The sequence below is a fragment of the Lutra lutra genome, chromosome X (genome assembly GCF_902655055.1).
Source record: "Lutra lutra chromosome X, mLutLut1.2, whole genome shotgun sequence".
Taxonomy (NCBI): Eukaryota; Metazoa; Chordata; class Mammalia; order Carnivora; family Mustelidae; genus Lutra; species Lutra lutra.
Window position 1 is genome coordinate 33,277,787 of NC_062296.1, and position 14,021 is coordinate 33,291,807.

A 14,021-nucleotide genomic window follows, 5' to 3' on the forward strand; every position below is an offset into this window, starting at 1 on the left:
GAGAGGGGCAAAGGGAGAGGAAGAGAGAGAATCTCAAGCTGACTCCCTGCTGAGCACAGAGCACAAGGTGGGCCTCAATCTCATGACCCTGAGACCATGACCTGAGCTGAAACCAAGAGTTGGATGCTCAACCAACTCAGTCACCCAGGTGCTCCCAATATATTCCATTTTTATGGGTTCTGTATGATTTATCTTTATATCCACTTGTTCTTTACTCACATTTTTAAATTCTCTTTAATTTATTGAAATAGAGAAAATTATTTTCTACTGAGTTTGATAGTTATACAAATGAAGGTTTGTGGATCTTATTCTGTTGTCTTTTGTTTCTACTGGCTCTCACTCATGACATTTTCTGCATGAATTCAATGATTTTTTTTTTCCCTATTATTTTCCTTCAACCTCTATCTGTGGAAATCATCCTTGGTTTGTGATAAAGGTCAGTTCCCTCAAGAAAGGATTTGAGTTTGGGATCTTTCAGGCCTTTGGATGAACAGTCAGTCTAGACTGGCTTTAAATACTCAGCTTTAGGTTTTCCAGGCAACCCATGTGTTGTCTACTTGGGCTGTAAAATCTATGTGAGGGCTACTGTGCTGTTATAAAATCTCAAGAGAGGATTGCCCCACATTCTTACCAATGTTCAAAGCAGGTATTATAGTATGGAACAGATTTATTTCTAGTCGACCCTTCAACTATGGGTATGACCCTTTGGGGCCAAAGCTCTGTGGAAGGATCTTCTGTTAGATGCTCCAACTTAGGTGGGCTTTGTCTCCTATTCCTTGACCTCCAGAAGGCTGTGAAAAACTACCTCATTAGGTTCAGCAAATGCTCTTAAGGTAAAAGTTGGCTTTGGAGAGCTGCTTAACTCTTTTACATCTCTTCCTTCATTTGGTCACTAAATGATAACTTATTTTCTTTCCACCTACCTTATAGAAGTATTCAAGATTTATAAAGTGTTTTTGTTTTCTGTAAGAGAGTTAGTCTGGGCATCTAGTCTGCTAGTTTAAAGAAACAAAAATGATTGCCATTTTTTCCATGTGGTAATAATTCTGGTAAGAATACGGTGAAATAGATACCTATATTATTTTGGTATAATCTTCCTGGATAATATGTGCAACAAGCCTTATAAATATTTACATATTTGGTCACAATAATTGCAAATATAGGTTTATGACCTATCAAAAGGATCAGAAATTCAGGAAAGTAAGTTTTGTTTATGGCAGTATGGTTTACAATATGCCATGTATAAAAGCAATCTAAATATCCTGTAGTACAGAAATAGTAAAAAAAAAAAAAAAAAAGAATGGTATATCCTTAGGCTATAACATTATCTAGCAAATTACAACTGTGTTTTAGAAAAATATTTTGGGATCTATGAAAAAGCTTTAGGTATAATATTAAATACTGGGATACAAAATTATAGATAAAGCATCATTCTATGCTAGAAAAAAGTGTTGAGATGAAATAATTACTTGACATTTTGTTGTGTCTTTTTTGTATAAATATGAGCACTTTTAGTTAATTTTGAATTTTCTGTATCTTCAAAGTACTTTTTACAATGAACTCTTATTTTTATAAGATAAAAAGGAGATTATTTTTCTGTTTTTAAACAGAAGTCTTAGACAATAAAATGGTCTAAAATGTTGGTACTCTGAAAAATTGACCTTCCCTAGTGTTTCAATAACACACTTCATTTTGCCAGTGTTTAATGATTAAGAATACCCTGTGTAAAAAAGATAACACTTTCAGTGAATGATTTGAAAAATTATACCTGATTAAAGGTGATTAAGAAACAGTCTGGAAAATGGCCAGTCTGGTGTTCCCAGACATTTTAACAAGCAGAAAGGATTTACTACAAAGGTGATCCCATTGATTATGCAAAAGTGTAATCATTAAGAGGTCTGAAAAAAAACAACTGGACCTTAAAAAAAAACCCTCTTTTCTCTAGCAAAAGTGAACTTGGACCAACTTTGCATGTTTTTCCATCTCTCTCTCTCTCCCTCTAAAGCTCAAGATCTTGCTATAATGATTGTCATGACATGGCCTCAAAAATGACTAAGCCCTGATGGATCTGTCACATTTGGCACAACTTAGATTTGTGAAATGTTTACAACTAGAGAGTGAAAAGCTCATAAAGTAATAAGAAGTAAACAGGTCCAGTCTATGCAGAGAATAAGATTTACAAAAAACCCAGGAGCCATGGAGGAGGTGTCAAAGTGGTAGTTTAATGCAAAATGAAAGGAAAAAGATAAAAAAGAAAACTCAGTATAATCAAGAAGTGGTCCAACTGCAACTGACTCTTAGAAAACCTGGGTTTGAAATGTGTGGGCCCACTTACATGCAAATCCTTTTTGATAAATACAGTACTATAAATGTATCTTATGATTTTATTAATATTTTCTTTTCTGTAGCTTACTTCAAGAATACAATATATATGGGGTGCCTAGGTGGCTCAGTCAGTTAAGTGGCCAGCTCTTGATTTTGGCATAGGTCATGATCTCAGGGTCCTGGGACTGAGCCCTATATCAGGCTCCCTACTCACTGGGGAGTCTGCTCAAAGATCCCCTCTCCTTCTCCCCTCTCTCTCTTAAGTGAATAAATCTTAAAAAAAAAAGATTTGCTCGCTCTCTTAAGTGAATAAATCTTTTAAAAAAGAATATAATATATAAATACATATAAACATGCAAAATATGTTTTAATTGACATTGGTAAGGCTTCTGATCAACAGAAAGCTATTAGTAAAGTTTTGGGGAAGTCAAAAATTATATGTATTTCAATTATATACATTTTCAATTACATGGGGCATTGGTATCCCTAACACCCTTGTTGTTCAAGGGTCAACTCTAATTCTACATATTGGTTGTAGAGGGGATCATTTTTAGTATAACAACTTTATGCAGGCTGCCTTTTGTCCTCAGTGGGAAACACTCTGGCACCAAGCATTCTTTTATATGTGTAAGTTCTATAAACACACAGACTGTTTTATTCACTGCTTAGTCTGGACTAATAGTAAACACTGGTACAACCTACTGGACTTCATGACTTTGGATTGGTGGAAGCCTAGGATGCCTGTGTTGTACCAATTGTTTAAAAATCATACATATGGAGGGCGCCTGGGTGGCTCAGTGGGTTAAGCCGCTGCCTTTGGCTCAGGTCATGATCCCAGGTCCTGGGTTCGAGCCCCACATCGGGCTTTCTGCTCAGCAGGGAGCCTGCTTCCTCCTCTCTCTCTGCCTGCCTCTCTGCCTACTTGTGATTTCTCTCTGTCAAATAAATAAATAAAATCTTTAAAAAAAAATCATACATATGACCCCTGGATGGTTCTCAATGCCTATCACATTGCCTGACACATATTAAGCATACATAGCCCCCACACACACATACACATACACATACACACACACACACACACTATATATATATATTGCTATTGCAGTTATTCAAAAATTCTCCATCTGTCCTTTCCTGTCTGTTCCTGCTGCCATGGCATAATTCCATGCATGACTTTCCATGACATATCTTGAACACCCTCAAAGTTATCTCAGCCATCATCAATGCCAAAGTCTACCTGTTGATAGCTATCCTATCATTAGAATAATAGGTCTAAAATGCTATTTTTGTCAGGTCTCTCTCTCTCTCTTGTTAAAAACCAACAAAACATACCAATGCCTCTCTTTCATCTCTAAGATAAAATCCAGGTTCAAACACTTCAGTTGGCATCTAAGACTCTCCAAAATCTAGTCCAAACCTATCTTTTCAATTTTAGCTTCTAAAATTCTTCTGCATCTTTGCTTATAATGTTCTTCCTTATTGGATTATTCTCCTTGTTTCATCCAACAGCTCAAGTTCTAGTTTCCCTATGAAGTCCATCCTCATTACTCCAACCCATTGTAAATTCTTCCTCTTACAAAATCCAATCTCTTAAGTTTTATATTTTTGATGCAAAGTATAACCTACCTTGTATTTTTAATATATACATATCTTATTTCAAAATTGTAAATTGTCAGAGTATAGGAACCATATTTGTTATTTCTTTACTTCTTTGCTCACAATCTTAGACCAATATGTGAAAATAGTAGATAAGAACACAATCCTAGAATAATAGTTGAAAACAGTGGACAAGAACACTGATACGTGCTGGTTAATTGGCTCACTCCTCCCTTACTTCCCTTCCATTTATTCAACAAATACTTTTCTCTCTACTCTGTGCCGGGCAGTGAGGACATAAACGTGACAAGACAAAGTCCCTGATTTCAAGGACTTTACTGTACAGATTTCTACCACCAAAGATACTAAATAATCCACTCATTGTCCAATGGAAGAGGTCTGAATTATATTTTTTTAACCTGATAATCATTGCTGCTTTTGTAGAATTCTTTTTGTCTGAACTCTTTTATTGTTACATTTTTTAAGGACCATCTGTTGTTAAACTGAGGTTAGAAGTTTAAGCCAAATAAGAGTCATGTAGAAAACTCTAGGCCGGTGGTTCTCAAACTTGGCTGCACATAACAATCCTCTGAGGAGCTCTTAAAAAATATCCGATGCTTGTGCCCTAATGGAGACCAGTTAAATCAGAATGGAGAGAGGGAGCTCATCTAGGCATCTACTTTTTAAAAGCTTCCTAGGTGATTCTAATGTGCAAAAGGTGAAAACCACTGCTCTAGGCTAAAACTGCATTTCCAAAGATTAATTAAAATTATGTTGAGAGAATAGTAACAAACATGTGTAATATAAATATTCACAGGGAAATAAAATCATGCCATCATATCCATTGGTGTAAATAACTAAATTAGGTAATATTTTCTAAGGAAACAATTTCAAAATTCTTTGCTATTTTTACCAGATAAAGGAATAATCAGCTCTTTAACATATCAGCTCTTATATTTTTATTTTTCTAAAATATGAATTAAATCTCTTTTGACACATTTTTAAAATACTGGTTTGAACACAGGATCTAACAGCAAATGTGAAGGTCAACTATATTACACAAAGCCAATACTAGTCTAGAACAGGGGTTCTCAAACTCCTCAGGCATCACAATCAACTGGAAGGCTTGCCCAAACCCAGATCGTTGGGCCCCAACTCCAGACTTTCTGATTCAGTAGGTCTGAGTTGGAGCCCCATAATTTTCATTTCTGACAGATTCTCAGGTGCTGTTGATGCTGCTGGTATAGAGATAACTTTAAGAAGCATTATTCTAGGGGCGCCTGGGTGGCTCAGTGGGTTAAGCCGCTGCCTTCGGCTCAGGTCATGATCTCAGGGTCCTGGGATCGAGTCCCACGTCGGGCTCTCTGCTCAGCAAGAAGCCTGCTTCCCTCTCTCTCTCTCTCTCTCTGCCTTCCTCTCCGTCTACTTGTGATCTCTCTCTGTCAAATAAATAATAAAATAAAATCTTTAAAAAAAAAAGAAGCATTATTCTATATAGAGTAACAGCTTATAATAGAGGCTTGATAACTTGATCAATTAAATAAGTCAAATGGTACATTTTAGGTTATAGGAACCTATGGTACATCCCCATATGTGTAAAGGTAGACTACATTTTCATTATTTTTTTCTAGGTCTTGCTCATGAATCACTAGATTAAAAAAAATCACCCGAAGTGCTTGTTTAAAATGCTGATTCCTGGGTTCCATTCCAGGCCAATCTAATCAGGATCTCTTTGGGTGTGGCCCAGGAATCTGCATTTTAAATAAAATCTCCATGTGTTTTTTAAAAAAAAGATCTTATTTATTTTAGAGATAGAGAGAACACAAGTGGGGTGAGGAGCAGAGCAAGTGGGACAAGCAGACACCACACTGAGTGCCAAGCCTGATGTGGGGCTTGATCTTATGACCCTGATATCATGACCTGAACCAAAATCAAAAGCCAGATGCTCAACTGACTGAGACACCCAGGCCTCATTCCCCATGTGCTTCTTTTGCACACTAAACTTTGAGAACCAATGTTCTGCTCTCTTATGCATTTGCTTACACTATTGCTTTTTTCTAGATGCCCTTTCTCCACATCTCTGCAAATATCCTGCCCCTTTTTTCAAAGTCCAGCCAAATACAGCTTCCTCCGAGCACTCCCCCTTGATTTCATGACTACCACACACAATAGATGGAATAGAGAAATACTGGGTGTTCTGGGATGGGGCAACTGGGACAATTGTAATGGAATTATAGGATTGGCTCTGAATTTTGCACACGGAAGTTATACATCTGACTACTTTATCATGAATGTGAAACCACAAGAGTTGTAAAGAAAGTAAATTCAAACAGTACTTAACCCTGAATCTCTTGGTCAAAGTAACTGTATTTGGGGGCAGAGGCAATGGTGGACCTGCCTAGACAGGAAAGAGGACAGGAGGAGAGAAGGAGACATAATGGATAACTTCAAGTGTGCAGTAAGGGAATTGGATAGCTAACATTGACTTAGAGACCTTTCTTTACCTGAGAGGAGAACAAAATAGACAACCACCTTGCTCGTGGGTCTGGAGCCTGTAATGGGGGACAAGGAACACAGAGAATTTAGGTCTAATAGTTGGCAAGGACATATGAGAGGGCTGGGGAGCTAAGTGTGGAGCTAATAACTGACAGAGTTCGAAGTCTGGATTCAGGAACTTCAAGGTCTATGGTAGTTTTCTCTAAGTGTGGTACCGGTCTTACCAATAAGAATTTGCAACTCCTGTGAACTCTCTAGATGATTATGGTGAAGTTTAAGAACTACTGGTCCACTCTACTGGAAATGTGTATGTGGCGACTACCTATACTTGAACAAATCCTTGTAGCTGCCTTCCATTCAGCAGCTAGTAGAAATTACACAAACTAATGTCCTACATTGGAACAGATGATACATATTTGGAAAGCACAAAAAGGACTCTCATGACTGGAGTTAGGCATTTTCTTCTATTTTTTCATCCTCAACAGTTTACATAAGATAGTCAGCCATCAACAAATATTGAATGTTTCTGACCTATTTGTTAATGGAATTAACAAGATAATGGAATTGATAATTTGTTGTCTTAAGTCTCTGACAAAGAAAAAAATGGCTAAAACACTACATTTTTTTCTCGTAATGAGATAGAACCACAGAGGGGACTTAAAGATCATTGAATTCCATCATTTCACTCTGGAGACATGGAATTGACTGAAGTTCAGAGAGATCAATGACTAATACGTTCCAAGTCTCTAGAGTGACATAGCCAGTGACCAGATTTCTCTCCCATCAGTCCTGTACTTTCTTAAATGTGTCAAGAATTAGTGAATATTCTGGCAGTTCACATCTGTGGAAAGAGGAGCAAACTTGCTGACTTCAAGGCCATATACATAGTGCTGTGGAGACGGGTGTATAGCTTCAGAATTTCACTTCAATATACATTTTACAAAGCCTTCACATAAGGGCTAGAAATTGGAAACTCTTTGCCACATACTTTTATATTAATATGTGCTTTCTGGGAGTAAAATGTACCTCCACACCCTCAAAAATCAATTGCTAGATTATCTTGTAAGCTAAGAAATATAAAACATTAAGTTTAGTACATCAGTACATTCTCCAGGTGATACTTATTCTCATTTGACAGTTGACTGGTCACACCTGCTTTCTTTCCCATAATATGCACATGGAATTATCTTATATAGAAAAAGGCCCACCAGACATTCAATTAACCCAGCTGTCACACATCTGTTGCTATCTCTATAAATGTGGCAATTTGCTGGTAATTACTCTTCCGATAATAATCAAAAACTTCACACTTCTTTTTTATTGTGATAGTCTCTTACTTCCTCCATCCAAACTGCCTCAATGGCTTTGTGATCCAAAGATTCCAGAACATATCCAACTATTTCAGATCTCACAAATGGACTTGTAAACAAGTCTGGCATCTACATTTAATGATTTGGAAGCTTACAGATATGGTCTCAGTATATTCTATAAAATTTCAAAACAAGAACCCAGACTAGCTAATAAAGTTCCGAAGCTGTTATTCTACTGCAAACATAACCATGAACTTGTTATGAGAGCATAAGTAAATTGTACTACTGCTTTGTACCTAAATTTTCTAATCTGTAGTATATGCAGGAAGACTGAGCTCTTCATTCCACGTTACAGAATTTGGGGGGCATAGTGCATGATTGCTGTGGTCTGAATGTTTGTGCTTCTCATTCCAAACATTCATATGTTGTTAACTTGATGCCCAAGTTGAGGATATTAGGATGAGAGATCTTAGGGAGGTAATTAAATCATGAGGGCCAAGCCTCCGTGAAGGGGGTTAATTCCCCTATAAAAGAGCCCCAGGGGTGCCTGGGTGGCTCAGTGGGTTAAGCATCTGCCTTCAGCGCAGGTCATGCTTTCAGGGTTCAGGACTGAACCCTGCATCAGGCTCCCCGCTTAGCAGGGCATCTGCTTCTCCCTCTCCCTCTGTCCCTCCCTAGCTTGCTCTTGCTCTTACTCTCTCAAATAAATAAATAAAATCTTTTAAAAAAGAGGCCCCAGAAAGCTAGCTCACCCCTACCACCATGTGAAGATACAAGAAATCTGCAACCCAGAAGAAGTTCCTCACCCAACCATGCTGGCTTCTGATCTCAGAATTCAGCTTCCAGAATTGTGAGGGGAAAAAAAATATGTTGTCTAAAAAGCTGGTCTGTGATATTTTGTTAGAATAGCCCAAAATGGTGATGCCTGGGTGGCTCAGTTGGTTAAGCTGTTGCCTTCGGTTCAGGTCATGATCCCAAAATCCTGGGATCGAGTCCCTCATCGGGCTCCTTGCTCAGCCGGGAGTCTGCTTCTCTCTCTGCCTCTGCCGGCTGCTCTGCCTGCTTGTGTTCTCCCTCTCTCTCTCTCTCTGACAAATAAATAAATAAATAAAATCTTAAAAAAAAAAGAATAGACCAAAATGGCTAAGACAATTGTTACATAAATTTCTTGGAGAATTAAGCATGTCATGGTAAAAGCTTCTCCTGGATTTGAAATATACAAATCTGGTAGCACAGCAGGTTTTTCTTAATAGTAAGTATTAACATTTATTTTCATAGCACTTTATATTATTCCAAAGGGTTCAGACCTAAGGCATTTAGACCTGCTATGTGCCAGACACTGTGCTAAGTGCTAGAACAATAAAAATGACTAAAAAAGGACTAAAACCTAGCCCCTTGCTTTTGGGGGTCTTTGAGGCAGCCCCATAAATAAAATACCTCTTTCCTGCTTAAATTCTGAACCAACTCTATTGCCCTATGTAGGACATAGTCATAAGTTAGGTAGATACCAAAATATTAACTTCACTTCTCCTAAAACAGATATTCAAGAATCTGATGCTTCTAAAGCCAAGGAGATTTCATAATGTGAATCCCAAAATTATAGGCTTAACCATTTAGCAGGTTAGGACCTGGAAAAACTGTCCCTGGAGAACAGGACAGTCTATATGCTTCCTGTAGGCAGCTGCTTCACTATGGACACTTAATTTCTGCAACCAAAATCACCAAAAAATTTACTCCTCTCCCATCCTCAGTAAAGAATGAGTAGAGAATAGAGGCCAGGTGTGTCACACTAATGGATATCCTTCCATCTGGAAAGAAATACCAGGAGTGGAGAGGAAGCATTCCCCTCCCCAACACCTGCCCTCAAGGACCTCATCTCATTGATATTCACAGAAACCCTGAGAGGTAAATAGAAATGTTTTGCCTGTTTCATATAAGGGACAGCTGAGTTCTACAAGAGGCACACAGCTAGGTTGAAAGCAAAAGAATAACATCTCAATTCTTTATGGACATCGTTACCAATGCAATTAGATCATGGACTTGTCTACATTTTTTGCTCTTGCAAGTGAGACACAGGCCTTGATTCCAAATGGTCTTGTGACTATCTAAGGTTTTGACAACAACATAGATCATCTTGTGTATAGATATGGTTATTTACTAATTTGAATCTTCTACCAAAAAAAGCAGGTAAGGCTTAAAATATTGAATGCCACTATTGTAAACTTTTAGAGAGAAAGCAGCCAGGCAAAAGTGAGACAAACAGTTCAGGAAGACAAAATAAAATGAGGTGGTTATCTAATGCTCAATATGAAAAAGAATACTTAATTTGGTCAGCTGGCACTGTGCTGCCATATTAGTTTTGTAACACTACTACTTACTAAGCACCTAATATGTAAAGTTGTGGCTAAGCACTGCTTATGTGCACAATATCATTTAATTTTCACAACAAATGTATGAGGAAGTTACCTTTCTTCAGATAGGAACAACTTATTTAGATCAGGTGACTTGTCTAATTTCACATAATCACTAATCCGTGCCAGTGTCAGGATTTGAACCCAAGACTTCTGCCATCAGAACCCACACTCTTAACCGGTACATTCTACTGGTCTGTCAGCGAAGAGCATAAACTGAGTTACCTCTGAAGGCAATGCATCCAGTGAGGGACAATAAAATACATCTAAGAGAGCAGTTTTATTTCTAAACTTATAATACAGTTAGGTACCTACAACACAAATATTAAAAAGGCTTTAAAAAAAAGTTTACAGCGTAGAGGTCAGCACAAATGAACATATTAGCAAGTACAGGACTCCCGAGAGGAGCTGAAATGAAAAAGTGATCAAAAGCAAGAGTTAAGCTGAGGGCGCCTGGGTGGCTCAGTGGGTTAAGCCTCTGCCTTCTGCTCAGGTCATGATCTCATGGTCCTGGGTTCGAGTCTCCCATCGGGTTCTCTGTTCAGCAGGGAGCCTGCTTCCCACCCCCCCATCTCTCTCTCTCTGCCTCTCTGCTTACTTGTGATCTCTCTCTGTCAAATAAATAAATAAAATCTTATAAAAAAAGAGTTAAGCTGACAAGCACGTGCTAACAGTGTGAGCTGTTTAAAGATGGGGTAATCTACCTCAGGAATTAGTAAATTCTCATTATGTGAGGGGCTTCCCACAGAGACTGGATGGACGAACACTTTATAGATCAAACTGGGTTGTTTTCCAGGGCATTGAAAGTTCCCCAAGTCCTAAGATTCTGTGATTTAGTCCATTTATTTTGAATAGCCATTGTGCACCAAGTACTGGGATAAGGTCCTCTCATAAAGGAGAATAAGTCATAAGTTCAGAGAGACCACAGTCTAGAAGACAAATAGCACAAAACCACGCATGTAGAATGAAGTGTTATATGGTACAGGGGCAAAGAGGATCACACATAACTCAAACGGGAAAGGGAAATTAAAAGTGCAAATCAGACGCTCTTTGCAGGTGATGCCTAAACCCTTGAAGGAAGAGTAAAAACTAGCCAGGTGTTCCAGCTCTCTATTGCTGTGTAACAGTATCTTTAAAACTCCAACAAATATCCTATCTCAGAATTTGGGTACTTACTTAACAGCTGGGCTGGTTGGTAGGCTGCAAGAGGTTTCACTCGCATGCCTGGCACCTTGAAGGAGACAGCTTTAAAGACTAGTCTCTCTCTGCTAGAACCTTCCTTTATTCCATGATGTATCGGGGCTTCTCCATAAGATCCCTCTGGCAGGGTAGGTAGAGTCTTACAAGGTGGCTCAGGGCTCCAAGAACTTCTGCCCTGACCAATCAAAACAGAGGCTCCAAGGCTTCTTATAACAGCCTCCAAAGTCAGGCAATATCACAGTCAACACAATTTATTGGTTAAACGTGAGCTGGTGTGGGAGGGAACACGTAAGTGTGTTCCCACACTTAATAAACCACATCAGGGAGGTGTGGTTTTTTCGAAACTATCATGGAGACTGGTTACCACGCCAGGCTAAGAAGATTCTAAGGGTACAATTTTCCACTAGAAGGAATATCATGCACAAAGACAATAGCTCACGTAAGACTAAATCCTGAGAGGTATCAGGCTGCCACTGTTAACCCACACAACGTGCGAAAGGCAACAGAAGGGAGACTTGGGCTGCACTTAGCAGACTCCCCAGTCCTGGGCCCCACAGAGATGACCTTAAAACCAGAAATGAGGACTCCTTCTAACAGCCTGTTAAAACATGTAGACTACTCTGAAGGTCTGGGCATGCTCAGACATGCCTTAGCCCAAAATATTAACAAGTCATTATTAGAGGGACAGCTGGGTGGCTCAGGGGGTTAAGCATCTACCTTCAGCTCAGGTCATGATCTCAGGGTCCTGGGATGGAGCCTCGCATCGGGCTGTCTGCTCAGCAGGGAGCCTGCTTCCCCCTCTCTCTCTCTGCCTGCCTCTCTGCCTACTTGTGGTCTCTCTCTCTCTCTCTCTCTCTCTGTCAAATAAATAAATAAATAAATAAATCTTTAAAAAAAGCCATTATCAGAAACTGGCACTGAAGTGGCATCCAGGTAAAAAATCATGAGAATAAACAAGCAGGAGAGATAGAATTCAAACAAGTAGCTGAAGTATATGACATATTATTCAGATGCTAAAAAATGAGAGCTCTATGACAAATATGGTGAAGAAGGATTAAGTGGTGGAGGTGGAAGTCATTTTGACAGTCCGTTTGAGTTGGGCTTCACCTTGCATAACTCAGATGATGCCTTCACAGACTGACTGATTGATTGAGCGGACGAGACCGATTTTTATTCAACTTCTTTGAAAACCCACTTGTGGACTTTTTTGGGGACTCACAGGGGTGCCCCAAAGAAGCTGAGGCAGAGAATTGTTTTTCACTGCCTTCAGTGGATTTCCATATTTTGAAGGGAATTCGCTCTTTCCGATATAGAATTTATGTCTTTAGGTTCACTAGGTCATGGAAGCCTCACTTCATTCTCTTCCATGTCATTTTAGGCTAGTTCGGCAGGCAGCTTCAAATCCGTATCAGCTTTTACTAAAATTGTTAGTGGCAGGAAACTCACTGCAAAGAGAATAATGTTGAAAATGGTCAAGAAAGAGTCAAAGATGAAGACAGCCAGTTAAAGTCCTTAACCATAAGTGGTAAGGGGCAGCTGCTATGCTTTGATAACAAGTAATTCAATGCAACCAATTAATGCAGAAGTTAACTATACAAGCACCATTTGAGGATTAGCAGGAACTTCTTTTTTGAAGACTTCAAATGAACTTGACTTTCAGTGTTACTGTACCTAATCTTAAGTATTCATAACCACAACTCATGTTAGCCACTATTTGTCAGACTCTTGACTTATTGTTGGGGCCTCAGAGGACTATTTTATTTTGTCTTTAAAATTCTTGTAAATCTTTGTGTGCATCTTGCTTTTTTTTTTATTAAATATAATCCAAGGTGGCTATGGCTCTTTCATGCATTAATACCAGCATGGATCTATTTTTCTCAATGTGTTTGGAGTGTGAGACAAGTCGTGTTAACTTGCTGTGTAGTTCATATTGCCTGGATGAATCTTCCACAACAATAATTTCATTTTTTCCAGTATTTAGTAGTGCAAGATATTAATGCATAATGATAATACATTTCTGATTTAATATAAATTGAGGATGCTTTCTAATTGTGCATGAATGCTGGCAACTTAGTGAGTTTTGACAACTGTTTAAATACGTAGTGTTAAACTTAGGCTGGTAAACTGGGTCTTTGTCATTTGCTATTATATATATATATATACACACACACACACACATATATAATGTGAAAATCACTATAGATAGATAGATAGATGATAGATAGATAAAAGAAGTGTGAATGTGCATTTAGTGCCTTGAAAAAAAAGTCCTGAGAAACACCAAGCCACAAAACTATGGTGTTATGGTTAAGAGTGCTGGCTCTAGGAGTTAGACTTTGGAGCCAGTTTTCTCCAGTGCAAATTTTGTGTCCTAGAACCAAATTGCTCAAGGTTATTAATTAAGTTAATTAATTGAATTAGTTAAATTAAAAGTTCAGTTCTCTAGCTTCCCTTCAATCACAGTGGCCACATTTCAAGTGCTCAAGAGCCACATGTGGGTAGTGGATACCATATTGGACAACACAGACATAAAACATCCCCATCACAGAAAGTTCTCTTGGACAGCAGCGTGCTTGAAGGTTTTTTAATAGGCTTCCATTTAACTAACTTGCCTCTTTAACTCTGTATTCCCATTACAAAACTTATCAACTGATAGCCAAGACATACTGAAATGCATGGG

The 14,021-nt window shown here is 38.5% G+C and overlaps 1 pseudogene; it reads left to right on the plus strand.

Moving 5' to 3' along the window:
• The window catches only part of LOC125091448 (dnaJ homolog subfamily B member 6-like), a 39,518-nt pseudogene extending 26,508 nt beyond the window's left edge, over positions 1 to 13,010 (plus strand).
• The last annotated feature ends 1,011 nt before the right edge of the window (positions 13,011 to 14,021 follow it).